Source organism: Hesperophylax consimilis, chromosome 3 (genome assembly GCF_061612785.1).
Source record: "Hesperophylax consimilis isolate HC1 chromosome 3, BYU_Hcon_1.0, whole genome shotgun sequence".
In the NCBI taxonomy this organism is placed as follows: domain Eukaryota; kingdom Metazoa; phylum Arthropoda; class Insecta; order Trichoptera; family Limnephilidae; genus Hesperophylax; species Hesperophylax consimilis.
The window spans coordinates 13,676,866-13,703,738 of NC_142838.1; the positions used below are offsets into that span (position 1 = coordinate 13,676,866).

Here is a 26,873-nt window from a genome sequence, read left to right on the forward strand (position 1 = left end):
GCTTGGAGTATCGCTTCCTTCATTATCAAAAATATGATCAAGTGGTTTATAGTTTTTTCCGTGTTTTTTTTTAATCTACATATTAGGAGAAATCGGTTAGTAAAGGTAATAAATATAAACTTACCCACGAAGCCAAAACGGCTTAAAAAAAGGTATTGTTGTAGAAGTCGAGGTGTTCGAGATCGAGTCGAGATGTTGCAAGTCGAGTTCTGAGCAGTGATGGCTCTTCTATGAGGGTCATTTGGTAAATGACCTCCCAAAATATGCTGCAATAGTATTAGTAGTCGTATAAAGAAATAATTTAACAAACTACCCGATTATTAATTTAGTTCAAATATTCGTGCATATTCGTACGGAATAGTGGATTCCAGTGCCATCTAGGGTCCAAATGAGAAGTTACTGTATATACCTACCGTGGGTCACTTTAAAGTTTGTCCCCAAACTATCTCCTTTCTTTCTCTTTGCTATACAGACTATGAAGGTAAACACCATCATGTCCGACGTATGCTTGAAATAACACAGAATTGAGATAGAAGTGGGATAGAAGTGAGATAGAGATATATACGTAAGATTATCGGTATTAGAGGGAGGTTTGAAAACATGTCAAATTTTTTAGTTGTGCGATAAACGATAGCCATCTTGAACTCTTATAATATTAGTTCGCGAAATTATGTTTATCATTGTTGACGTAATTTCATTGAATCATGACAAACGTATTCAAATAAAATGACAATTCGTTTATGTTACAAGAGAGAAAAATAAACATGTTAAAAACGTTATAATTTTTGTCAGTGGATTTGCGTGTGTAATAAAATAAACGTAATATGTACTTTTGCTTTCATTGTTTACTTTTAAGTCTAATGATTTTTAAAGATTGTAGTCAATGATTAAAAAACTTTTAAACGGAAAAGATTTGCTAAAAGAAAATAAATTATTTATATGTCCCCTCCTCTGGCGATGCAGCGCCTCACAGATGTTCACCGAAGGAAGGGTGCATGGGTTCGCAGATTTAATGCGCCACAGAATAGCCGGGACGAGTCAGCGCTACCAGAGATCTGACAACACTCTTGTCCAGGCCGTTGCCCAGTGGCAGGGAGCACCTCTACACCAGAGATGGAGAATTTTACTCAAGCCACCATAAAGTCCTAATGTGCTCATCAATGTATTCATTTTTTATTATTTTTATTTATTTCTTTATTGATTTTCTTTTTATGTATTAACTTAAATGTTAACTTTTATGGCAGGCAGAGCATTGCACACACCGCTATGTCCAGCTGAAATAAACATTATTATTATTATATGTGTAAATAATTAGATAAATAATCTTAAAATAAACAATATTGTGCTAACGGTTTCAGAATAGGTGGGTACCGGCAAATTAATTACGTACATTAGCGTTTTTATAATATTCACTACGCATTAGCAATATGTATTAAAATTTAATATTATTTTTTTTTCGATTGACTTTCCACTTCTGAACCCCTAGTAATAGTAATACTATCTGTAAATGAAAATTGCATTAATGAGTATGAGCTGAGAAATTAACCACGTGATTAACTCTTAGCAGTTCGATGCTGAATTTTTTTTCTTCATTTGTTTGATAAAGCGTAGACTTTTAGAAAACCACCGAAAAAACACGCGACTGTTTCAATTTTCAATTTCGAAATAAACCCACGACTGGAGCTTTAACTACCGCCTTATTAAATTCATATAATTTCGTATAAAAATGAGTTTAATTAAATTCTTATTGCCTTTAAACCGCGTGCCGACACACAGTGACTGCGAACCGCCGAGTTAATGGCACCTAACTTATATTATATTGTAACATAAAAATGAGCGCTGTATTTGTGAGAATCTAAGTTTTACTGCCCATAAAATCCCTTATGGAGTTCGGTGTGACCTGCTTTCCCGGAAAATACAAATAGGTTACCTGGGCCCAAGCACACAATACCGACGTGTTAATAATATCTTCAACTCCTAAACACACATTTCATTTTCCATTTAAAAGGTGGGAATGTGTTTACCTGATATCGGGTCGGGAACCTTTCGAAGGGTTGTATCTTTTTACACACAGTTCAAAATTTAAGCACCCTTATTTGTGTGAGTTAAGCTTTTGTGTACGTGACTGAAACACGTCTCGGTTTTTCGAGTTCCATCGGAATTTTCATTATATCTGTTTCATATTTCACGCGTTGTCAAATATATTTTATTATTCGCGGAAATGTCTAAAGGCGTGAGCTTTCCCATTTTATTCATAAGCTTGGGAAATTATAATAAAATTATCAATGTTTTGTTTTGTATTTCGTTTCGAGTATTTTGTAATAATTGTCATGTTCAGCTGTATATACTCACGGTTATTTTTAGTTAAAAATGTGTTTTAAAAAAATACACAAGATTTTATACTTAATATCATCTAGAATCTTCTCACGAAGTTAATGCGCTTTACCCGATCACCTAAATAATTGGCAAACAATGACGTTAATTTTTTTTGCTGTAGAAGCGACCTAAAATTTTATTTGGTCATTGAAATAACAGTTTTTACAATACAATAACAATTCAATTCAGAGCGGAGGTTCCAGCGTAACATTCCAACAATACGCTTTAGAAACAGAACAGAGGCGACCCTTCACCGTCAGGGGTTGGTTGCAACATACGCCCCGTCCCGTCTGATTATCATCGCGGACCCCATGCAAAAGCCTTGTGTTCTCCAAATGGGGCGCAATAATTGCTGCCTTTGATTAAATTCTGAGAAAAGACTTCGTAATTAGCCGTTTAGAGGCCTCGCTTAGAAGCAGGTAATATGCTGTATATTGCAAAACAATTTATCCTTTTTAGTACTTATTTAAATATCCCTTGGCTAATTTAGAGTTTTTCATTTAAGACTTTATCATCTTATTAAATATTTAATTAGTTGTTTACGTTTGACGGCGAAATATACCATGACATGTTTATGACTAAAAGGGGCTATTTATTCCTTTTTGTTTACTTGTTTGTTTTTTACTGGTTCTGTTGTTACTTCGCAGTTTTTCAGTCACTCTTTTTTTTTCTTTTAAAACAATACAAAAATTCGGATCATACATAAGTAAGTCTTATTTTTAAATTATTTTAATTTCACTCCGGCTTCTTAAACGAATGTATGCATGAAGAGGAATATTTTAAGTGGAAATTAACCTACTTGCCGATATCCGATCGAGCTGAAAATCGGCAGGTAGACTCGTTGGCGGTGACAATGCATTATATTAAACAATAAATTGGGATTTGGCTCAGTTGTAACCGTTTGTCTCCAGTTCCTAGGGAGGAAAGCTTAATGCTCAGTGAACCAAAAAAAGTTTATAATCCAATTGATGTTCACAGCAGTTAAGAGCCGGTCTCTGGGGAGGAAGGTTCAATCCTCAGTAAAACCAATTTAAAAAATATATATATTTAACTACATCTAGTGTAGTAAATTAATTAGTATTATACTAAAATGACTGTTTTTTGTAGTTTACTTTTTAGAAGAATGTAACTCAAATTTTTTTCGAAAATTTTGAAATTAGAGCAGAAAAGGTGTGCGTATTCCATAACGCCGTATATCTCCATTCTTACTTTATCACATTCTTTACGTATCTCACAAACTGATTTTCTGACTTATGATTAATGTGGTTGAGGTCTATATTGGAATTTTGACAATCTCATTTTTTTCACTAAGACCATTTGTCAATGTCACTGAAGGAAATGAAAATTTTGTTCTTAAATAAGATTTTTTTTCATTCGAATAATAATATATTCCCTTTCTTATCAATCTAGCCATTCTCCTGGTAATGCCGTGTCTCAACAGATGGTTGAATATAAATAGCCTTAGCCGGGAAAATCTTTACTTTGAAAAATGTTTTGTTATATGCCTACATTTTTACTAAGGGATGAAAATCATTTCTTAAGGTCTATTGTGGAGATAGAACAAGGGTTGATTATTTCCACAGAATCCGCAGATTTTTCCATCTGTCATCCCCTTCCATAGTATGGAACAAAAAAGCTCTGTCCATTAGAATGAAACGAACTATTTTCTTTATTTTTAAATTTTTTACAATTCAAAAGATTTCTTAGCTAATACATTAGTTTTCAAAAATTGTATTATTGCTTACAAAAATAAGAGTACAATGAGTTTACTCTTGGGGAAGGTAAATTGTGCCGAAACAATCAGAAAAACTCATCATCGTCGACATTGCCTGCCACTATCCTGTTGACTCACAAAGTTGAATCCACTCTTCTCGATCCCTGCATAGTTTGTGCTGCCATGTGTTTCCAAAGTTATGCCTAGTTCATACGATGATAGGACAATATTGTATTTTACTAGCTCTGCAGCCATTGTCCTAGTGTGAACAAATGCTTGGAGAACAGGACAATGAAACAAGAATTTTTCCTAGATTTTTTTTTTTAAAAGTAAGACAAACATTCCCGGGTTACGAATAACCTGACAATATTTGAAAATCTCCTAATACCACCACAGTAAGCTGAAAATGTTGCCTTTGTTGTGATGGAGGACTTAGCCAGCCGAGGAATTGAACACATTACGCCTGGGTGGGACCCAAACGCGATGTCAACTCGGCCACTGACCGGTCGGACCGGTAAACGGGCAAGCTATCTCCGCAGGACAATGTCCTACTATCTCCACCGCGCCCGGTTGCATTGACCGCGTGTAAACGCGCTTGGACAAGACAGTAGGCCAGTAGCTCTAAGCGTACGCATCTCGTATTTCGCGTTAAAAATGTCGCGTAAATGCAGCAATACATCTTGGTATAAAAGACCTAATATTTTTCACGAACACTCTCGTAACTCGCGTCATCGTGTATTCATTTTCGCAGCGTTCCGCGTTTTAACGAAGGCCGAATTGTAATTTGTGCCATTGTCTGGTCCTGCGAAATCGAGGCTGTTCACGGAGCTGGGACAGGATAATATTTTATTTTCTTCTGTATTGTCCTAGTGTGAACTTCGCATTGTTATTATCTCATCATGGTACATCTTCCGAGCAGTTTCCCTCCTTTGAATAAAGAAGATAACTAGAAAAGACTTCCATTCAAATTTGAATGGAAACAAATGTTTCATTTAGCTCAATAGCCCAGCGCCCCTTCTCACTTACTCTCGTCTGACATCATAGGTTTCCATCCCATTTGAATATCGTAAACACAGTTTTGTATTGTAAATGTAGATTAGGCAAATATTTGAATCATGATACACGCCCACCATTTCTTCAGTTATTCTTTATTTATATGTTTCCCTCCCATTGCCATAATCTTTTTTAGTGTATTCAATTATGTCTCTTACCTTAATTTACCTTCTTATCCATGCCTTTCCTTCGCTTCTTTTCGGATGGTGCAACTTTCCTCCCCTCATTCAGGTTTTGTTTATGGGCCTCTTTAGAATTAATAATAATAATAATAATAATAAATTCTTTATTCCAGGATGTGGGGAGGTTAGTGCAATCCCACACATCCCATAGAGGATATAAGTACAGATAGTATTTACATATAGTAAAATAAATAAAAAGGGATTAAAAATTAAAAATTAAATTAAAGATGAAATTAAACCAGAGAGACACGGGAATCCATCGGATCTAAGATTGTGGGAGCAAGTATCTTTCTCCAATGGTCTTCAATGCTCGATCCTGAAGTCAGACGGGATTCTATGATAAGAATGTTTCTGGAATGGTTTATCCTTCCCCTCAGTCCTGCAATCCTTGTTCTTAACAGAGCTGCAAATCCTGGAACTCGCCCTTCTGTAAACATAGAGGAGGCACTGCAGTGCCTGGGGAGTCCGAACATCAATCGGTAAGCGTTGTTATATTGCACCCGAAGCCTTTCCATTGTTCTTTTCTTGAAATTAGCCCAGAGCTCGCATGTGTACAGGGTGGTGCAAAATGCTATGAAGAGCGTCCTTTTCACTCGTGGACTACAGAGCCCAAATCTTCTACTGAGCATGTTACATTTTATACTCAGTACACGCCTCTGCCTGTCAATATCTTCATCATCCGTTAACTTGTTGTTGATGACATGTCCTAGATATTTTGTGGTTTCTACTGTTTTCAGAATCTCACCATTCAAAAAGACAGGGGGAATGTTTTTTGGGCCTTCCCCGTGTTTTATGACCAACAGTGCTGTTTTTTTCGCATTATAGATCATGTTGGTTTCGTGAGCAAATTCTTCACAGATTTTCAGGAGAATTCTCAATCCCCGTATTGACGGTGCCATCAGAACCATATCATCTGCGTAGCTCATATTATTAACACATAGACCTCCGATGTGGCAGCCCACTCCAGCATTGTTTAATCTGTGGGTTAATTCGTCCATGTATAGGTTAAACAGTACTGGGGACATACATCCTCCCTGTCTGACCCCGCTTTTCAAGAAATAGGGTTCTGAGAATCCGTCTTTCCACTTTACAAGGTTTTCTTGCTGACGGTGCCATGATTCGAGAATTTTTACCACTTTCCATGGTATCCCTCTTTCCTTTAGTTTTTTCCATAATAAGAGGTGGGAAACTCTGTCGAATGCCTTACTAAGGTCCAAAAAGCATGCGTAAGTTGTTGTTTTCTTCTTCCTGTAGTATTCTAACGTTCTTTTTACGCAAAATATAGCTGAGTCAGTAGAGCATTCTCTCTTGAAACCCATCTGATTATCTTTCGTTGTCATATGGTATCCGACTTGATCTAAGAGAACTCGTTCAAATATTCTAGCGATGGCCGTGGCGATGGATATCGGTCTGTAGTTTTCCTGTAAAGTTATGTCTGCCAGTTTGGATTTTATTATCGGTATAATAATTGTCTTCGTCATGTCTTTGGGTAGATAGCCACTCTTTATGATGTCGGTGAACAGTGTTGCCAGAAGTCCCATAATCGTTGACCCTGCATGTTTGACGTGTTCGGTGCTTAAACCATCATGCCCTGCAGACGTTCCAGATTTCATGTTACTAATGGCCGATTTTATCATGTTAGTTGTGATGGTGAGATCGATATCATCATAAGCAGTTAAATGTGATTCACTTGAGTCGATAGTCGGTGTAGTAGTTGCAAAATGTTCTTTAAAAATGTTTGCAATTACTTCTGGATTCGTCTCTCCGTGTATGTTGCACGAGATTTTACAACGCATGTTTAACAGTTTATTTGAATTGTTCCAAAATTTTTTGAAGTCACGATTATCTAGATCCCCTGCTATTTTGTCCATCTGGAGTTGAGTCGAGTTATTTTGGCATTGTTTTAGTGCTGTTTTAAAGGCAGCACGCTTTGCCCTTCTATCCTCTGCGACAGGACCCTCGCCTGGTCTCCCGTTAGTTATCCAAGTGAGCATCGCTTGTCTGGATTCATCGTATTTATCCGCTACAAATTCATTCCACCCACATACTTGCTTATGTTTTTGGATAGTACGCTTAGTAAACACAGAAATGGCACTGCTACGCAGAGCATTTACTATACTGCCGTATAGGTATTTTATTTTGGCGTGTGTAGGGTTGCCACCATCCTCAGCAAATGTTTTATTTGACTTGATTTTGACGAGATAGGTTTGCGAGTAAGAGTTATATTTTCCAATATCGAGTATATTATTCGGATTCCATAGTGCTGGATCCCTCAACTCAGATGTAAACACTTCCGTTGTTGCTATTCCATCTGTTTGTAAGATCAGCTCGAGAGGCCGGTGATCTGTCCAATCAATATCGTAATATATTTTCATATCAACAATTTGCTTCAAAATATTTTTCGTTACCAGACAATGGTCTAACCACCTGGTAGAGCTGTGTGCGTCACTGATATAGGTGTAAGAATCCGCAGGTAATAATTCGATGTCGGCACATACATATTCAAATTCTTGACAGAAAGAGATTAGCTCCAATCCAAAGAGTGAGTCGGGATTAGCGTTGAAATCTCCAATAATAATTGTGTTAATGTAATCTTTATCGTCAATTATTGCTTGTAGGGAGGCAAGGCAGTTAGAATATTCCTCAAAGTTGTCAGTTGAACAAGTTGGCATGTAGATTGTAAAAATACTTAATGTTTCAGTAATCAAACTAACCTCGAGTCCGGCCATCCGACAGTTATGCATTGGGATTGCGGTAACCCTTAAATTTTGTCTGTAGATTATCCCCACTCCACCGTACGGTCTTCCTAGGAGTGGCCCATCGGCGATATTAACGGCAGAGGTTCCCAAGCTGTTGAAATCCGGGTGTATATGCGATAAGAAGTCAATATCTGTAGGGAGTAACCACGTTTCTTGAACTAATATAATATCGTGTGATTCGCAAAGATCATGTATAAATTTTACAGAACTGCGAACTGATCTGCAGTTCACGGATATAATTCTTAAATTGTTATTTGTCATTTTGATGTTTGGTTGATATGCGCGATTCTATAAATCTTCGGAATACAATTCCCTCCGGCCAGAGTTCTTCTGCCAGGAATCTCTTTACTTCGATCGCTTTGACAGAAAGTTTAAAGCTGTTAAAAGGCGTAGGGCGGAAAGGCTTGATTTTTTCAATCTTAGTACCTTCCAAACCCTTTTCTGCTAGGTAGGCATTGATGTCTTCCTCGGTGGTTTCCACGGTAAACCGCGAAATGTAAACCGTTGAGATTAAGTCGGCCGACTTTAATATTGTTGACGTTGCCTTACCTCTCAAGTTTCGGTTAGCTTTCCGCGTTACTAATGTATATCCGTTATCGCCCGTCGCGGAAGGCCGGGGTTCGGGCCGCGGGCCGTGCTCGCGCGTTCTCTGTTTGTTGTTTTCGGGCCGTTCGAAGTGCAAACTCGGTCGATCACAGCGATCACTGTTTCTACGCTCGGTGCGTTCTTGAGTATTTTTCTTGTGTGTGTTAGTTGCATTGTTGTATGCGTTCTTGGTCACAACCGTTGAGTAGGATTCTTCTGTCGGTATTTGTTTACTTTTGAGATGAGGATTACCTACATTTTCGACACTATTTTGTTGCGAGTTCTCGGCCAAATCGCTTTGTTTATTTGGAGCGTGAATTTTAGTAATTTGTTCTTTTATTAAAGCCAGTTCTTGTTTTAACTCATCATTTCTTGTGGCCGAAGAATCTTTTAATTCGGTTTTAATGTGTGTTATTTCCATTTTCATAGCGTTTAGTTCCTTTAGAAGTTTGGATACGTCCACACTATCAAAGTTGACGGGAGGCAATTTATGTAGCTGTCTGGCAACGAATACAGGTAGCCTGTCAGGGTCTGTCTCCTTCAAAGCCTTCAGGATGTCCTGGAGATCTCGGCTAATCCTGCCGTCTCCTTTCCGCAGAGTTCGTTTGTCCGGAAGTTTGTCGAACAAGATGGTCTTCGCGTTCTTTATTTCCTCCTCCGAGAAGGCGGAGGTACATAATTGCGTGATCGCGATCTCATCGAGAGTGTCCGCCTTGTTTTGGATAAACGCGAGGCACTCGTTTATAATGATATTACATGCGTTGCACGACATATCTTAACAGTACGTCCTTCCGACACGACGGTTGTCGAAAAACTGTCCATATTTCTTATCCATACGAAGAACTACTACATAAAATAGTTTCAACTCTTTTAGAATTTTTCTTATCCTTACGGTGCTCTCTGAAGATATTTGTTACTTAGTTAATTAATTACTTTGCGATGAAACACTGTTACTTTATGTTTTGCCTAAAACGATTGGTATTACGAAATAAGAATAATTTAAACAGAGTTAAGGGTTTCATTTAATGAAATGAAGTTGTTCCGATTCTGGGAGATATTACGCGTGAAGGACCAGCAAGTTATTAGATTTCAAGTGCGCAACTAAAACGAATTATTAGATATTGTGCTCTGAAATTGTTGTCTTACAAAAAGGTTGCCTTTTCGTAGTTGCCTATTACGGGGTTGTATTTTCCGAATTGACCAACTTACTTTGTGAAGGCTGTTGTGTTGCGCAGCAGGTGTGAATTGTAAAAAAATGGAATACTGTACGCTTTGTATTGTAGTTCTAAACAGTTCTCGATCAATTTAAGTAAGGGTACGCTGTTGTAGGGGAAGTTTATCGGGTCTTTGTTTGGTGGAGCGAAGCGATTTTTCTTATTTAACGCCTCAACCAACTAGAATTGGACAGTAAGCATGTACAAACTGTATAGCAAACCCCCTCCCCGATTCGGGTACGAATAGAGGTTATAATTCTACACATACTTGGTAATATATATATATATATATATATATATATATATATTTAAAATTTAAAATTTCTGTGCTCATTCGAAACCCTCAACATCTAGTCCTTGCTTATATACTTTTATAAAACTTCTTATTTCGAAAACATTATTAGGTACCAGGTACCATATTTTTATGTCTTGTTATATAAACTTCACTGAAAATGTCTATCTATCGTTTATATTTTTACTTACTTAATTTAACTTCATTTTATGTATTTTATTTTCAAAGAAAATCTACGCTTTAATATCATGCTTTATACTTTAACCATAGAAATATTATATTAACTACCACAAGCTTAGCCTTTGTGGGATTTTATGCTATGTAGTACACTGTATTTGTATTTACGTAACTGTTCCAATATTGTATACAAACTTTAGATAAAACTTTTAATGGAAACTATTCTGTGGCGCTTTCAATAAGATGATGTTATTAGATGATGATACCACAATTGAACCATATATCTATTGTAGAATGCGGATCTACATGGTGCCTACATACTTGTGGTACAAGCAGGACATTGGTGAATCACATTTAGAGTTGGTTTTGCGGATAGAATAAAGAAGAAAATTAGAAGTGCCTTCCATGCATATTTGAATGGAAACAAATCCCGCTACTGACTTTGTGCCTTTTGGTTCTAGACCATTTGGCACGAGCTCTGTCTCACTTTCTCTCGACTGAAATCGTAGATCCCATCCCATTTACATTTCGTAATCATGGTGAAATGCAGTTTTGTATTGGAAATTTAAAGCCCGACTGATCCACATGGCATTTCTTGTGGTCTTCTATATTTTTAATTTTTGGTATAACTTTTTACGATTTTAGTTTTTTGTTTTCGAATAAATCGAGTTCGAACTTGGATTGTTTTTTTTTAATTGGTCGTTACGGGACTATTATCAGCTGTTAGTTGTCTTTTAAAATGCGTCGAAGTGTAGAACCGTCTCCAAAAGCTTTTTTAATCCTTTGTTTGTCGAAAAAAGGGGGTCGGAGGGAGTAAGTAATTGGTCAGATCGAATTTTTTTTATTTTTTGTTCGCTGATCTGATTTAGATCCACCAGTTTCCCGCTTGTACCTCTAGTATCCGGACACCGTGTATAGGGTTTGATTGTCTTCCAACTTTCTGTCAGTTCTTGGATTCCACGCCTGACGAAATTCGATGAGATGAAATGATGTATAGTTTTTAAAGACATTCCTCGGAAAGTTATTGGATAAAGAGCAGAAAATATAAAAACCTGATAAAGCAACTCTGGAGAAATGTTCTTGGTGTGAATTTAAAATGAGGTTCTTTTGTTGATAAAGACACGGGAGAAAACGAAAGGCTTGCGTCATCCAGTATATTTCTTTAGTCTGAAAATGAGGTTGCGATCTTTGGCTGAGGGCATTCACACAAAACAAAAACTTCACCGAGTCAAATGCAATTTCCGAGCGAACGCGTGTTTGACACGACGACGCGCGCCGGCTTATTGCTACCCGTGAAGAAAATTAATAGAGTTCTCGAAGGAGTCACGCTCGTGTATGCTGGTGCTAAACTTTAGCTGCACACTGGGTGGGATTATGTTTTTAGCTTTGATTTGATAAAGATTTGTTTATATTTTTGCCATTAACATAGTTATGACTCTATAATATATTTCCCTATATTATTGTGATATAATGTATTGTACCGAGTGTAGTAATGGATACAACATGCATTGTAGATTATTTTAGCGATTATTTTATTTCTTTATTATAATTTAAACCTGCTAAACTACTTTTGGAGTCATATCAACAAATACGTATTTACAGCATTTTATGTAAAGATATGGTAGAAAATAAGAATCACAGACGTGTTCCACGTTCATACCTCGAAATTTTAGGGGGGGGGGTTGATTATTCACGAAAACTGACCAAAAAGTATATTTACATTTTTTTTTCATTAGTGCCCAAATTTAAGAACAAAATTAGGTACTATTATTTTTGTGTGGCTTACAAAGCGTTCGTACTCACTATGGAATGGTTTAATTTTAAACCTAGAAAATGTTTCAAATCACACTTTTATGTTGTAATTTATCAGAACTGCTTATATGATGTTGTAACTAGCTGACTGTACCCGGCGTTACTCGGGGTTGTTGTGTGGAGTAAAGTTGTAAGGTTTTTAAATCTAGGATAAACATAGACTTTTATCTACTTTTAGGGTGAGGTTAGCCATTTCGTTTCCCGAACATGTGCAATACTCGCAAAAGAAAACGATGCGCTGGGCATTTTTTTTAGTTATTATAATTGCTTTGTATAAAAAAGATGTATTTTATTACCAGGGTCAATTCGGATAACGTTAGTAATTGCATTCAGAACAGATGAATGGTTTCTTTCGGGACATCGTAAATCTGAGATTCTTTCCAGGGCATTTTGGAGAATATTTACAATTGTAAAAATAGAATTTTCACATTTATAAATCGGTATAAGACATATAAATCCAATAGGACTATATTTTTATAATTTCTTAGGTGATAGAAATTACACATTACTAGACCAGAATATATGCCGTATGACATATGAATTTCCAATTTTAAAATTTCGAATCTTTATTTATTAAATGGCTAGTCAATACAATAATCGAAATAAAACCGCGCAAAAGATTCGTAAATTTAAATTTAAATAATAACAACAATGAAGATCATAACCATTTTTAAACTTGAAATAAAAAGTGACTTTAGATCCTTCCTATTGTTGTTGATAGTTTATTTAATACTTTCGTTACAATGTATAACTTAAGTCTTAGATTTAATCGTAGATTTGGCAACACCAACACAAATTAAATAAGTATTTTTGTTATTATTGGGGTCAGTTAACCCAAATGTTGACATTTATTTTCTAAATACGATGAGATTTGTCGGGCACTAACCCATGCCCATCTGCTCGAATAGGAACCTCCATTGATAGCGTGGTGGTAGAAACAGCAGTGAATTGGTTTGTGTTTGTGGAAACTGTCTATGTGTGCGTTTATAAGATTCTCGCTGACGTCACGAGTCGGAAGACGGTACCGTGTTATACCACCGAAGCGTGATGACCAGACGTTCCTATCAACGAGTCCATCTATCTGTACAATATATACAGGGTGGTGCTCAAGTACAAGAGCGTTTTAGTTAATATAAAATTCAAATACTTCGAATCATTTACCTTTTTCCAGGCCTGCAGAATTGCCTGGGATTCCCTGGCTATATTTAGATTTGTGTAGGAAAGGGCCTTGGAATAAGAAATGTTGCCATTAAAACAGCAACTCACACCCAACGTTCTTCCTTATTCCATGCACTCAATTTATCCACCACTGTGAAGGAGAGAAGTTATTCAATTAGGATTTTTAATTGACGTAATTTTGAAATTCATTTAATTTTTTCAGTTACGTGATCTAAGCCATCGATTTTATTATTACCATACTTTGCAGTTAGTCTGTTTTGGCCAGTGAAAATAATGATTTTAGATTTTCACGGCCAAAAGCATTTTAGTTATTTGTTTTTGGGGTGTTATGCCGTGTTGCGCTAACTCCTTCTTTAGCCAACGTTTCGGACAGCATTGCAGTGTCCATCATCAGGGCAGATGTTTTATTTAAGGTTGTGTTAAAATGTGAGCTTATGTATGAGGTTGTGATACCGTGTTGCCAGCTCCAACCCTCTGAGCTAACATTAACGTATCATTTTTTTTATTTAAAGTGGTTTTCTTCGTTTAGCTCTGGTGTAGCCGTCAATTATCGGATACCAAGAACTATTGAGCTTATCTCCATCGTCTCTATTAATGTTTACGGGATTTTTATGAATTTCAATGGCTTCCGTAATCAGCCGTGCTATATAAGTTTTGGGTCTCCCCAGGATTTCAGGAACAAATCCAAAGTAATGCCCGGTGTCAATCAAATGCTCGGCAATTGCCGATTTGTCAGGGTGGCCGAGTTTACAAGCTCTGAAGTGTTCTGAAATCCTTTTGGAGATAGTCCGCTCTGTCTGGCCTATATAGACCTTGTCACATCCGGAACAGCTGAGTTTATACACTCCATCTGTTTCCAGAGGAAACTTAGTTTTTGCAGACCTCAGTAAGTCCTGTATCTTTGTTGTTATTCCGAAGACAGTCTTGATATTTTCCTTTCTCAATAGCCTGGCAATTCTGTCTGTCACATTGTGCACATAAGGCAGGAAGGCACAGCCTTTCGACTCTTGTTCAGTTCTGTCTTCGTTTGGTGCAGATTTGGCTCTTATGATTTGCCTTGTCTGACTTGCTGGGTAACCGTTACGCTCCAGTGCATCGGTCAGCTTCTTAAGTTCCGCTCCGATTTTATGTTCTTCACATATTCTGGTCGCTCGGGTCACCAATGTATGGATAAGTCATCTCTTCTGCGCTGGGTGGTGGTGCGAATCAGCGTGTAAGTACCGATTCGTATGGGTTGGTTTTCTATATACAGTATGCCCTAGGCTACCATCGTGTTTTCGCATCACCTCCACATCTAGAAAAGGCAGGATTTTATCTTCGTTTTCCAGTTCCATTGTGAACTTAATTTTGCTGTGGAGAGAATTCAGATGGTCCAGGAATTCGTTTAGTTTCTCCGTTCCATGAGGCCAAATGGCGAAGACATCGTCAACGTAGCGCCACCATACTAGCGCCACCCTAAAGTATAATCGTGGATTAAGGATTCGACAGATCTGATTAGTAAGCTCAAGAAAGTTAAGACTGAGGAAGGAGATATAACAAATTTAAACACTTAAAAATTACTTGATTCCTGGAAAATAATTAACTTATCTTTTAGTAAAATATTTATTTATGTTCAGTTTGACCATTTACATATAATGTTAGCTATTCTGCTTTTTGATTGGGGAATGGTAAATAAAAGCAAAATTTTGGACATTGTTTTCGGAAAATTTTGTCAAACCCTCTACCGGAAAGACGTCGCTATCCAGAGCGTATGGAAACCGTGACGGAAGAGCCAGGAACATGGCACTTCCTGGAGCGCAATATCTATCCAATATACTTCGATTTCAAATTAAGAACGGAACCATTCGACGAACTGCATTTTGTCGATTCCCAATGCGAACAATACCGTATTCTGAATATAATAAAAACTGTGACTCCGTTATTGAATTCGCAGTATTCTTTTTGTTTCTTCGAAATCTTTTGAAACTTACCCCTGGCCACAAATAACCCTGGATTACAGTTTGACACGGTTAACTTTGCAGGCGACCAGAAGACATACTAAAGGCGCCAAGTTATTCAGCTGTCAAAATATTTTCAATTGGGTTTATTTAAACTTAATGGTTTGATATGCTGGTGAGTGGGGTTGTACCTACTTTGTGAGGCTAGGGGTAGTAGCCGGTCAACACCTCTTGTTAAATGGGTGCATATAAGGATTGGTCATCATCACAGTGGTCGGCTTTGGTTCCGATGTGGAACCTTTGGACGCCAAATCTTGCCGGGGGCAAGATATGCCGAGCTCTGCGGTGAGACATAAGAAGCCTTCTCAGGGTGGTGGGCATATGGGGCTTATTCACAAGTAAATCAGAGTAAAAGACAAGTTTCTGTACATATAAGTTGAACTCTATTTCATGATAACAGGGTAAACATTAAGCAAGGGATTTTAAAAGACTTACCCCCTATCAGACCGATTCTATCCTATCTAACTATCTAAACGCGGATGAGTGGAGATGCCTTCCTCCCAGGGGTACGTCTGCTTCGGCGCGGGCGACCGGCCCACCAGCTCCGTCTCTCTTCCAGTCTCTAGCCAGGAAACCAGTCTCCGGTGTCCATCCACCCGATTATTGCGGATCCTTTCAAGGCGCGCGTGTGAATGGCGGTAGGCGGCGTTCACGCACCCAAATACAATACTCATCCGAACGATCTAGTATTCCTCAGCGTACTCAAGGTTTGCATGTACGAAGCGAGAGAGGATTGTCTCTTTAAACGTGGATAACATCCCAAACGGAACACACGGCCCGGTGCACTTTGGCACTCGTTTAATTCACGCGGGTTTTAAAATTGTCGACCGACATTGCGCGTATTTCGGCGCGGGTTATTTTTACATTTAACCATTACTCCGCGTATCTCAGGATCGGATGCCTGATTTTACTTTTAAGATTCGTCGCGTACTTGCTCCGAACGGTTTTTTTTTAAATTGCTCCATATAAACTTGGCACTTGACGTTTCAACTGAGTCCTCGCCCAACTGGGCTCCGTTGGAAAGTGTGGAACCTTGCAAGAATAACCTTTTCCCGTTATTTTGTGCCGATTTATGGCTGTCAAAATAACCATAGACAAAAATCAAAATAATAATTAGTACCTAATTATAATTGTTATGTTTCTAAATATTTTCATAACAGGTTATTATATAAAGCCATACAAACAGTTGAAAAAAATCCAAGAAAATTAATGCGCAAAACATTCATGGTCTTTGAAAATATATATGAGTATCCATTATTCCATTAAATCCTGTGACAGACCATACTATATTCTCGTGGCATGGCCTATTTCAGCATATCGCTCGCCATACATTCCCATTTGGATTGTATGGCGGGCGATATGCTGAAATAGGCCAAACCACGATGCGTATAGCGTCGTGTATCTATCAGCCCCGTTATGGATTTGAACGTATTCTTTATAATAATAATTTTATATTGCCATATGAGAATATTGTGATGTATCGATGGATATGACTGATTAGACCGCAAGCAAAAGCCTTTAATTATTCAATAATACCTTTGGGGCTAAATAATAAATGTTAAAACATAAGATAATACTAATCAATCTAAACAAAACATGAAATAGAACAAGACACATACAAATAAAAAAGACGACGGTCACAACTGAAATCGATTCCTAGTTGTGACCGTTATCATAAAAGAAGAAGATAATGCCAATAAATCTAAACAGAACCAGATACAGCAAAATAATTTATTTATTATTATTTCTTTTTTATAATATTCATTACATTATATGCAAGGAAGCTTTTGACTGTCCATTTAGGAAGGTTTGCCGTTTTAGGACAGTCAAATTAATAGGTTTCAAATTATCCTAGAGGAATACAGGATTTAAGAATAGAGAAAATAAGTATGTAAAAGTGAACATACAACTTACAAAAAGGCGTTCGTGATAAATAATTATCAGATTACATTTTTTAGTAATATTTCGGAATCAGTCCTGCCTAGATCTGATAACCATTTTGTTAGTTTTGGACCTAATCTAATTACCGTTTGAATAACCATCTCTGTGTGAACCCCTGCTATGAAAGAAACTTCTTGTTAGCCGTAGTATGAAGAAATCAAACGACTATATACTCGTAATAATTACAAGATTTAAAAAAAAAAAATTAAATTAAAATGACACCACGCATTAATTTTGCTATTATTGAAGACATTGTATAAATAATTAAAATACTATTTCGTGATATTACGTTTACAACGTATATTCTATACACCTATGTATGTATCCAAGTACACGGAGAAAAATAAGTATTGGTAATTTATCAAAAATCTCTTCAAATTATTGGTAATTCCGTTATAAACGGGATTGCAGGCCGTTTCCTGATTAACTGCTTGCAATTTCCTAATATATCTGAACACGTGTTTATCCATCTGCGTTTGCCCTGATAATATTAATGACGAAAATAGGAAAATATTAGGATTTTCATGAACACTTGTTCCGACATCGTGATGATACATTCGTATTTTATTAAAAGTTTTTCTGGAAACCTATCTATTCATTTGTTAAGGGTCTGCGATCCTATTTTTAGCCGGATTACGAATCATTTGAAAAGATGCTTAGTAAATTAGTAATACCTACCGATTTTGTCTGTGTACCTACATCAATTTATTCGTCTGTAAAAGGAACCCCAGTGAAAAATATTATTACTTTAAAAATATATATATTCAGGTTCAAGTAATATATAAGTTTTATTTAAAAACGAATAAAACACCATCCCATTAAAACACCCCGTTTGGTTTGATTCGACTAAACGGCTGGTTCATCAACCGGTCTACGTGAGAAATATATCTATGGTCTACAAAATCCACGTTAAGGTTGCAAATTCGTGAAGAATTCCCCAAATTGCGGAAAATTACTAAGATTTTTCAAGAATCGGGTTTTTTGCTAGGAGAACCTTTTTGTGGGGATAATGCGGGGATTCTGGGCATTTATTAACTATCCAGCCTTATGGAAAAAATAATATTTACAATAATTGTGAGAACGCACTATATTTAATTTTTGTTTTGCAGCAAATATAAAAAAAAAATAAAGCCTGAACGAAAGAGAAAATCCGAAAAACACTAGATAATAAAAAAATGCTAACTTCAATAGAATTTTGTTTCATTTTGGAGGTAAAGGAACATGTGGGCATTTTGTGAGGAATTTGAACATCTATTCATCTCTTGGGGGTATTTTAGAACGGTTCCATGATAACTCAACACTATAATTTACAACATTTTTACCGGTGTTTAAAAACCTGATTAAAACATTTTTTATCGGTTCAAATGTAAATTTGGACCAGAGTTGGTATTGCATAATATGTTCTAAAAGGTGACCGGATAAATCATCAAAATGACAATTCAACACACTTTTAAAAAGTGATATAAAGTCATTAGAAACGATGAAAAAAATAATTAAACCTCACCTAACCTAACCTACATAACCCAGTTAATACATTTTTTGTTTCATCACTTTTCATGACTGGGTATAACGTTTTAAAGTCGTGATGAATTATCATTTTGATGATTTATCCGGTCACCTTTTAGAACATATTATGCAATATATGTAATACCAAATCTGGTCCACATTCACATTTGAACCGATGAAAATGTTTTAATGTAGGTTTTTAAACACCGGTAAAAATGTTGTAAATTATCAAGTGCGGTTCGGTTTTTACACTTTGGTTCAATACAACAACACTTTACCTAGTGTTCTGGCCGGTTGAAAAAAGGGTTGGCTTTTTGAGACTGTTGGTTGGTGACGACATAACCTAAACTAACTATAACAATAAAAATACTGTTATTTAAGTTAGAAGGTCATTATTGATAAAAAATGGAAATTTTTATTGTATGCCTTCTTTGGCACACTCTCTTTGAAACAAGCTTTGGTCACCATCGAATGCCAACTCAAAACGATGATTTTATCGGTGCTTTAGTTATGTATAAACATTGTCAGCAATGGCAAAAACTAAATTATATCTGCCGACTGCGGACGCGTGTTTAGAAATAATAACGGCTTCAAATAATAATTTCCACAAACCGTGATAGACGGCGCTTTCTCTAGTCGGCAATAACCTCGGTTTTTCGGTGTATTTTTTTACTCGGTGCTAGCAAGAATCACGGTTTCTGCTTTCATTTATCTAGCTTAGATTAAACGGGGTTTGTTGTGTCAGTGTTAAAAAGGAAGGAAAAGTTTACCGCGGGTAGGTTATTCGTAAATTCATTGGCATTTTTGCCAAAGTTTGTACATGTTTTATCATTTTTATGCATTCCATTCCGATACTGTTACGTTTCACTTAGAAGTTTCCACCAATACCAGCTTATTAGAAGTCTGGATTTTTTTCAATGCAGAAATTCTGGGACCAATTACTTTTATTATGTTCTCTTCATTGCCCGGTAACCAACAAAGGATAATGATAATTATGACGAGTCGGTGGACATCTTCGATTTTCACTTAAGGCCCTTTAGTAAGCGTTCAAGGGTGATTTGAAAGGGAGATATTTAAATTTGAATATTAGAGGGAGTTCGCTGAAAATGTTTAATAAAACACCACTCGTTCGGAATAGAGCAAACATCTCTCGACAAATGCTTTAGTTGCATTTAAAGATACAATGAATTTTTTCATGCCCATAACGTATTAAATAACAGTACATAACGTGTTTTAAATAATTTTTTGGAGCTTATTTGCGATTTTTTTATCGAGTGAATTTCGTATAATTAAAGTTTCGGCATAAAAAATGTATAAATACCTATATATTATTTCAAAACTAACATATTTTTTATAACTTAAAAGCTTAAAGAGTTAACGAGAAACTTGTTATTAGTAAATTTAAAAGATTTCTTCTGGTAAAGTTTCGATTATAAAAAACCCGTCGAATAGTAATGGAATTGTACATAATTTTATAAACTATTTATTCATTTTAATTAAATTAGGTAAGTAAATATAAAATAGGACTTTCATTAGTACTACATTTCCTTCCTGTTCTATATAAAATTCATTTAAAAGGGTTAAATAAATAGTATCCGGATAAATCATCTCAATGATAATTCATCACATCTTTAAAAAGTTAAATAAAGTCAAGTGGAAAGTGATGAAACAAAAACTTTTTTAACTGGGTTAAGTAGTTTAGGTTAGATTAAAAATTTTAAATTCACTTTTTAAAAGTGTGTTGAATTGTCACTGTGTTGAGCTATCATGTAACCAAATAAATACAGTCATGGAATAAAAGCAACGGGTTATTCTCGTATGTATATCAGAATTGTTAAACGAGTTTTTTTTCAATGTTGGTCTGAATTTACGTAAAAACCTGTACATTTTTCAAAAATAAATTATGCAAGATATTTAAGATACTTCTCAAAACTAAAATAAATTAAAAATTCAGACTTTGTTTAATTGAATGTAGAAATGAGACATGGTAAAAACACACATCCTTTTGATATAGTAAATCATTAAAAATGTATAAAAGTTCAGTAGTTTTAAAGGTATACTTAAAATTGTTCATAATCTGCTCTTTCATAGATGGCGTTAATTAAATTATTTTATGAAAAAAAAACTTTTTGCACGTATGCTTTGAAATATTAGGATGAATTGTTTGTTCGCGCGTGTATATACGGAATATGAATGTGAATAATTAGTTTTCTCCGTATAAAACACGTGTCTTTCAAGAAATGCATACAAATACAATATCGGATTGAATCACCGAAACAATATTGTATTTATATGCTTTTCTTGAAAGAATTGAGTTTTTATACTGACTATTTATAATGACTGACTATTTAACTATTTATTCATATTATGTATTTATTTATTTATTTATTTATTTCATTTAAACGCCCATAGGGCTTTTACATATAATAATGTACATCTTTATTTTTTTAGTTATACATTTTATATAAAAAAAAATACATATAGATTACGTATAAAAATGTCAGATTTAGCAAAATATAGGTTACATAAAATATAAGAGTTTAAAAAATTAGGTATGATAGAGTGCAAATAAGTGCGACAAAAAATATAAAATTTGCCAAAATCCTCCAAATCAACGATAATGTTAATAAGAAGGTATAAAATTAGTTGATAACAATAGTTTACAAAGTATGTAAAAATAGTTCGCACATACTCCGTTTAAAGTTGGCCAAGTTCAAATTATTGTCAAATACATTTATATTATTTAAGTATTTGTTACCAAGACTGTGTAAACGTTGTATTGGAGAGTGAAAACTATAGTTGGAATGAGATGTATGTATGTAAAATGTTGATATTTGCCTAGTTGTTCGTGTAGGTATGTGTAGATTTATTAAATGCAGGAGTTCACAACAATCGAATTTAGAGTTCAATAATTTTAATAAAAAGGTTAGGTCGTTTATTTTTCTTCTGTTTTCTAATGTCGGAATATTTAAATGATTCAATAATGACTGGTAATTTATGTGTTCTAAAGGGATGTTAAGTTTAAAATTGACGAAGCGTAGAAATTTTCTTTGAATTCTTTCAACATTATGAATATGTACATTGTAGAAGGGTGACCAAACTATGGAGTTATGTTCTATCAGGCTTCTAACAAGGGATATGTACAATAGTTTTATGATTTGTAAAGATTTAAAGTTTTTAATTGTTCTTAATATAAAACCTAATGTTTTCATACCCTTATTCACAGTTTGTTGAATGTGGGCCGTAAAGTCTAGTTTCTCATCCATTATTATGCCAAGATCTCGCATTTCCTTTACTCTTTCTAAATTTGTTTTATTTATTGAATAGCCAAAAAATTGTGATGTTTTTTTTCTGGAAAAGGTCAAAATTTTGCATTTTTCTACATTTAAATATAAATTGTTTTGTGAACACCACTTATTTAGCATGTCTATATTAGATTGAAGAACTTGACAGTCGTTTAATGATGTTATTTCTTTATATAATTTAATATCGTCAGCGAATAGCAGTACATTGACATTTTCAAAGCAGTTGACTATGTCATTTATAAAAACAATAAATAAAATTGGGCCAAGATGACTACCTTGCGGTACGCCACTAGTGGCCAAAAATGGTTTAGATAAAAAAGATTTTATTTTAACAAGTAAAGTTCTACCAGATATGTAGCTACTTAACCAGCTTAACATATTTGCTCTGATTCCTATAGCATGAAGTTTTTGGATCAGTACTTTGTGAGACACTTTATCAAAGGCTTTCGAAAAATCAGTATATATACAGTCAACTTGTTTATTTTTAGAAAAAGACTCCAATATATAGTTTTGAAACAGTAGTAAATTTGTTGTAGTTGATCTACCTCTAACGAAGCCATGTTGTTTGTCATTTATTAATTTTGTTAGTGTAGGATATATTTCTTCCAAAACTAAAGATTCAAAGATTTTGGGTAATACAGATTGTATGCATATTGGTCGATAGTTTGAAATGTCAGTCTCGTCACCTTTTTTAAATATTGGAATAATATAGCTGGATTTCCAGTAGACGGGAAAATATCCAGAGGATAGTAGGTGGTTAAATAAAATGGTTAGTGGTTTAGACAATACGGAGGAGCACTGTTTTAGGAAAATTGGCGGGATGGTGTCCGGGCCTGCAGACTTGTTTATGTCTAAGGAATTTAATTTTTTTTTGCAAGATTCTTCGGTGATGTAGCAGTCTGTTAAATGTGTGGTTTTTTTTTAATGTGTATGAAGGAATATTTTCTTCTAGTGTTTCATCATCATAAACATTTTTAAAGAAGTCAGAAAAAAGATTTACAATGTCTTGCGTATTGTTGGCGTATTTGTCGTCCATGTGCATTTCTGGAGGATAGTCTGTGCTGTCGTTGTTTATTTTTTTAATAAATTTCCAGAGATTGTTCGAGTTTAAGGCTGTGTTCTCGATAGAATTTATATATGTTTTATAACAGATTTTAGAGAGATCTTTGCATTTTTTCCTACTTTCACTGAAATTTGTATAGTCGATTTTCTTCAGAGTTTTTTTGAATTTTTTATGAAGTATTTTTTTTTGTTGTAGTGAGGCTATTAGTTCTGATGAGAAGTATGTTGGATATGTATGTTTTTTAGGAGTAAATAGTGGTACATATGATTTGATAGTGGTGGAGAATATTGAATATAGATTTTCTAAGGAATCGTCAGTATTAACATCAGACAAAAAAGACCAGTCAACATGCGAAAGATGAGAATTTATAGATTCAAAATCTGCTTTTTTGTAGTTGAGAGTTTTTTCAACGGGTTTCGGCTCGACGCCACATATATTTAACTTAATATAAAGAGGGGGGTGATGGTTATCAACAGGTAACAGAGGATCATTACATTTCTCAATGAACAATTTAGGATAATTTGATATTGCTAGATCTAGTAAGCGATCATTTATGTTGTATATAAAGTTTTGTTGTAAAAGATTTAAAAAAAAAAATTTATTGCGTAAACATATGCGCAAACCAATAATTCATGACATAACTTAAAAAGCGATTTGTCATAAAATAATTACATTAGCACCATCTATGAACGCTCAGATTATAACGTACGTTCCGTTTACTCTTAACCGTCCAAAAAAGTTGATTGATAAATTTGCAAGTAAAAAATATATACGAGTAAATTTACAATATTCTATAGTACATAACTACGAACAAAACAATCAAAATCGTGTGACATGACATAAACGCCGTTTACGAAGTTTTCCGAAAATGTTCTGATTCGATTTTTTGTGACCTTTATGATCTGCTGTAGCTATTATGAAGATAAGTATGTATGAGTCTATGACTACATATTTTTGAAGCAAGAAACTAAGCGAATAAGAGGGGAGCACCCCATAGTTTTACTATGGCATCCACAATTGGAGGATGTTGTGAGTCGGAATGAAAGGAAATGAGTATGGAAGGATGTGATTTAGTTACTAAACACACTGAAATCCCTTTCAAGCTAAGTCAACGATTTGATTTAAGATGGCGGTCCTCAACAGGGTGATATTGAAAGCTTACGTTTTGCATTGTTTTTGACTATATAAATTTTTCTCCGATTTTCAAAAACCCATTCCAATCAAATCTTTTAAAGTTTGCAATTTGCCAGAAGCACAGATTTTACCGGATATCGTTGATGACGGCTTGTTTTTTTCGATTGATTATTTTCCTGCATTCGTTTCACCACACTTTTTTCATCGGAATCTTTAAGATGCGGATCACATGCCCAGGAAGTTTAACAACAAGACCGCCAAGAAGTACACCACCCTCCAAAAGACGGCCAAGGTAGCCAGCGCTAGAGGAACAGTTCCACACCGGCAGACCTTTGGCTTGCCTGAGATCTCGCCCCGGCCAGTGCGGACGCGCCGACGGTTACATCATTGAAGGAAAGGAGCTAGAGTTCTACCCAAGGAAGATTAAGTCTAACTAGTTAAGTCTAATAAGGCTAAATAAGCTACAAATTATTGTATTAAAAAATATAATTTACCAGTTTCTACAATAATGCTGTTATATGATCCCAGGCGAAGTGTCATAAAGAAAATTACGTTTATTTTCACTTAGGCGAAATAACGAATTATACCAACTTTGCACTGTCACGCGGTTTAAGCCTATCCCCCGTTATAATAATTTTAGGTAAGTAAGTACCTGTAAAAGTGGAAGCCTAAAAATTAACGGAATAATATATTATTCCAGTTAGTAACTCTCGCGTCGAACCAAGTTTTAACGACATGGCTGCCTAATCTTTTCAGTTCAGCGATAAGTTATACAATTTACTTTATTACTGTTTTGAATTAGTTTTATTTCACCCTTTTACCTCTGAAATCAGTTTAACGATATTATAAGTATACTAGCGCAGACCCGTGAAAAATCACGGGATATTATAATTGAAGGATTTGTGAAGCTAAAAGTATTTATAAAAAAAGTTAAAAATAAAAAATTTTCCTATCGAATGTTGGTAAATTAAAAAAATTATGTCATCTATCCAATAACATTATAAAAATATAAACACGATTCATTCATACTAATCGAACAAAAAAAGTCGCACCGCTTATGAAAAGGATAGCCATTTAAAAATATGTGTGTACGAATGAAATATCTGGATGGACGCCCGCTAAGTATGTCCACTGGACCTAGTTCAGTGAAACCATGCGCGTGTATCAATAACGTATCTTCAATTAATTAGCCGTCGTTACAACGACGCAGACCCGTGAAAATCACGGGATATTATAATTGAAGTATTTGTGAAGCTGAAAGTATTTATTAAAAAAAGTTCAAAATAAGGAATTTTCTTATCGAATATTGGTAAATATTAAAAATTATGTGATCTATCCAATGACATAATAAATATTAGGCTTGCAGTGTAGATAAAATATTGTAAACTACACAAAGCATACTCATATGTAAAGCATTTAAGCATTAAAATGAATCATCAACATTAAAAAGTTTTTTTTTCAACTTTGAGGATTTAAAAAAAAAAATCACAAGTCGCGCCACAATAAGAAGTATGTCAAAAAATACAAATAAATAGCAGTATATCTGTGTGTATGGATATAATGGTCAACCTTATGATTCCAGAGATGCCTCATTTTTAATGTCAGCGCAATACAAATTTTTCTTAAAAAATGATGACTCCTTCATTTGTACACGCAATTGCTTCATACAAAATTTTATAGCATAGTAATGATCAGCAGAATCCATTTCTATCCAAAAAAAATACCCTTGAAAATTCAAGTCTCTATGTCTATGAAAGGCGTTTTTCAGCCCACTGTGCGTCGTGCCAGCTGATGCTATTTTCGTGATATCTTCCCTGATAATGCTTTTATATATTTTTTAATAAAAGTAGTAAATGTATAATCTACCATAAGTATTTTACCCAGAATAGCTCCGGCAAATGATTTTTTTGATCGTGCCTGTCGGCTAATGTGGCGCGTGACTGGTTAATTCATATAAGCACTTGTCAAACATAAAAAAGAAACACCCATTTCAAATTATACACGGTGTCCGGAAACTCGTAGTACAAGCGGGAAACTGGAGAATCTACACCACATGGGGAACCCAAAAAAACATAAAGTTTTTTGATTTGAGCATTTTCAAAAAAAAAAAAAAACCAAAAAAAAATATTTTTCGGCTATTTTAGGGTTAAAGTTTTTTCTGGTGTTTAGGGTTGAATAACAGATGTTTTAACCCTGCAGAGCAGAAATATTTTATGATTACACCGGGTTAAATGAAGGGTGATTTCAAAATAATGCTTCAAATCCGAGTTTCTTCATTTGTTTTACTTTCAAATAGTTTTAATTAGTTGGGTACTTTGATCTTCAGTAATAATTTATAAGAATTTGATTAAAAAAAAAAAAAAAAATCAACTTCAAACTCGATTTACTCGATAACGAAAGCTCAAATAAAAAAAAATATATACTACAAAATCGACTCCAAATGTGATGTAGATTGACCAGTTAACCGCTTGTACTACGAGTTTCCGGACACCCTGTATATATTTTTTTCAATAAAATTATGTTGATACCTTTATCGCTCGTCTGTTATAAGCAGTTCCAATTTCGAATCAAGAGTTCATTGAAC

At 35.0% G+C, this 26,873-nt stretch overlaps 1 protein-coding gene across 1 annotated transcript in view; it reads left to right on the forward strand.

The window, feature by feature from the left end:
• Syn2 (Syntrophin-like 2) overlaps positions 1-26,873 on the forward strand; it is a 310,605-nt gene that overhangs the window by 185,627 nt on the left and 98,105 nt on the right. The gene's annotated exons all lie outside the window — the stretch shown is intronic.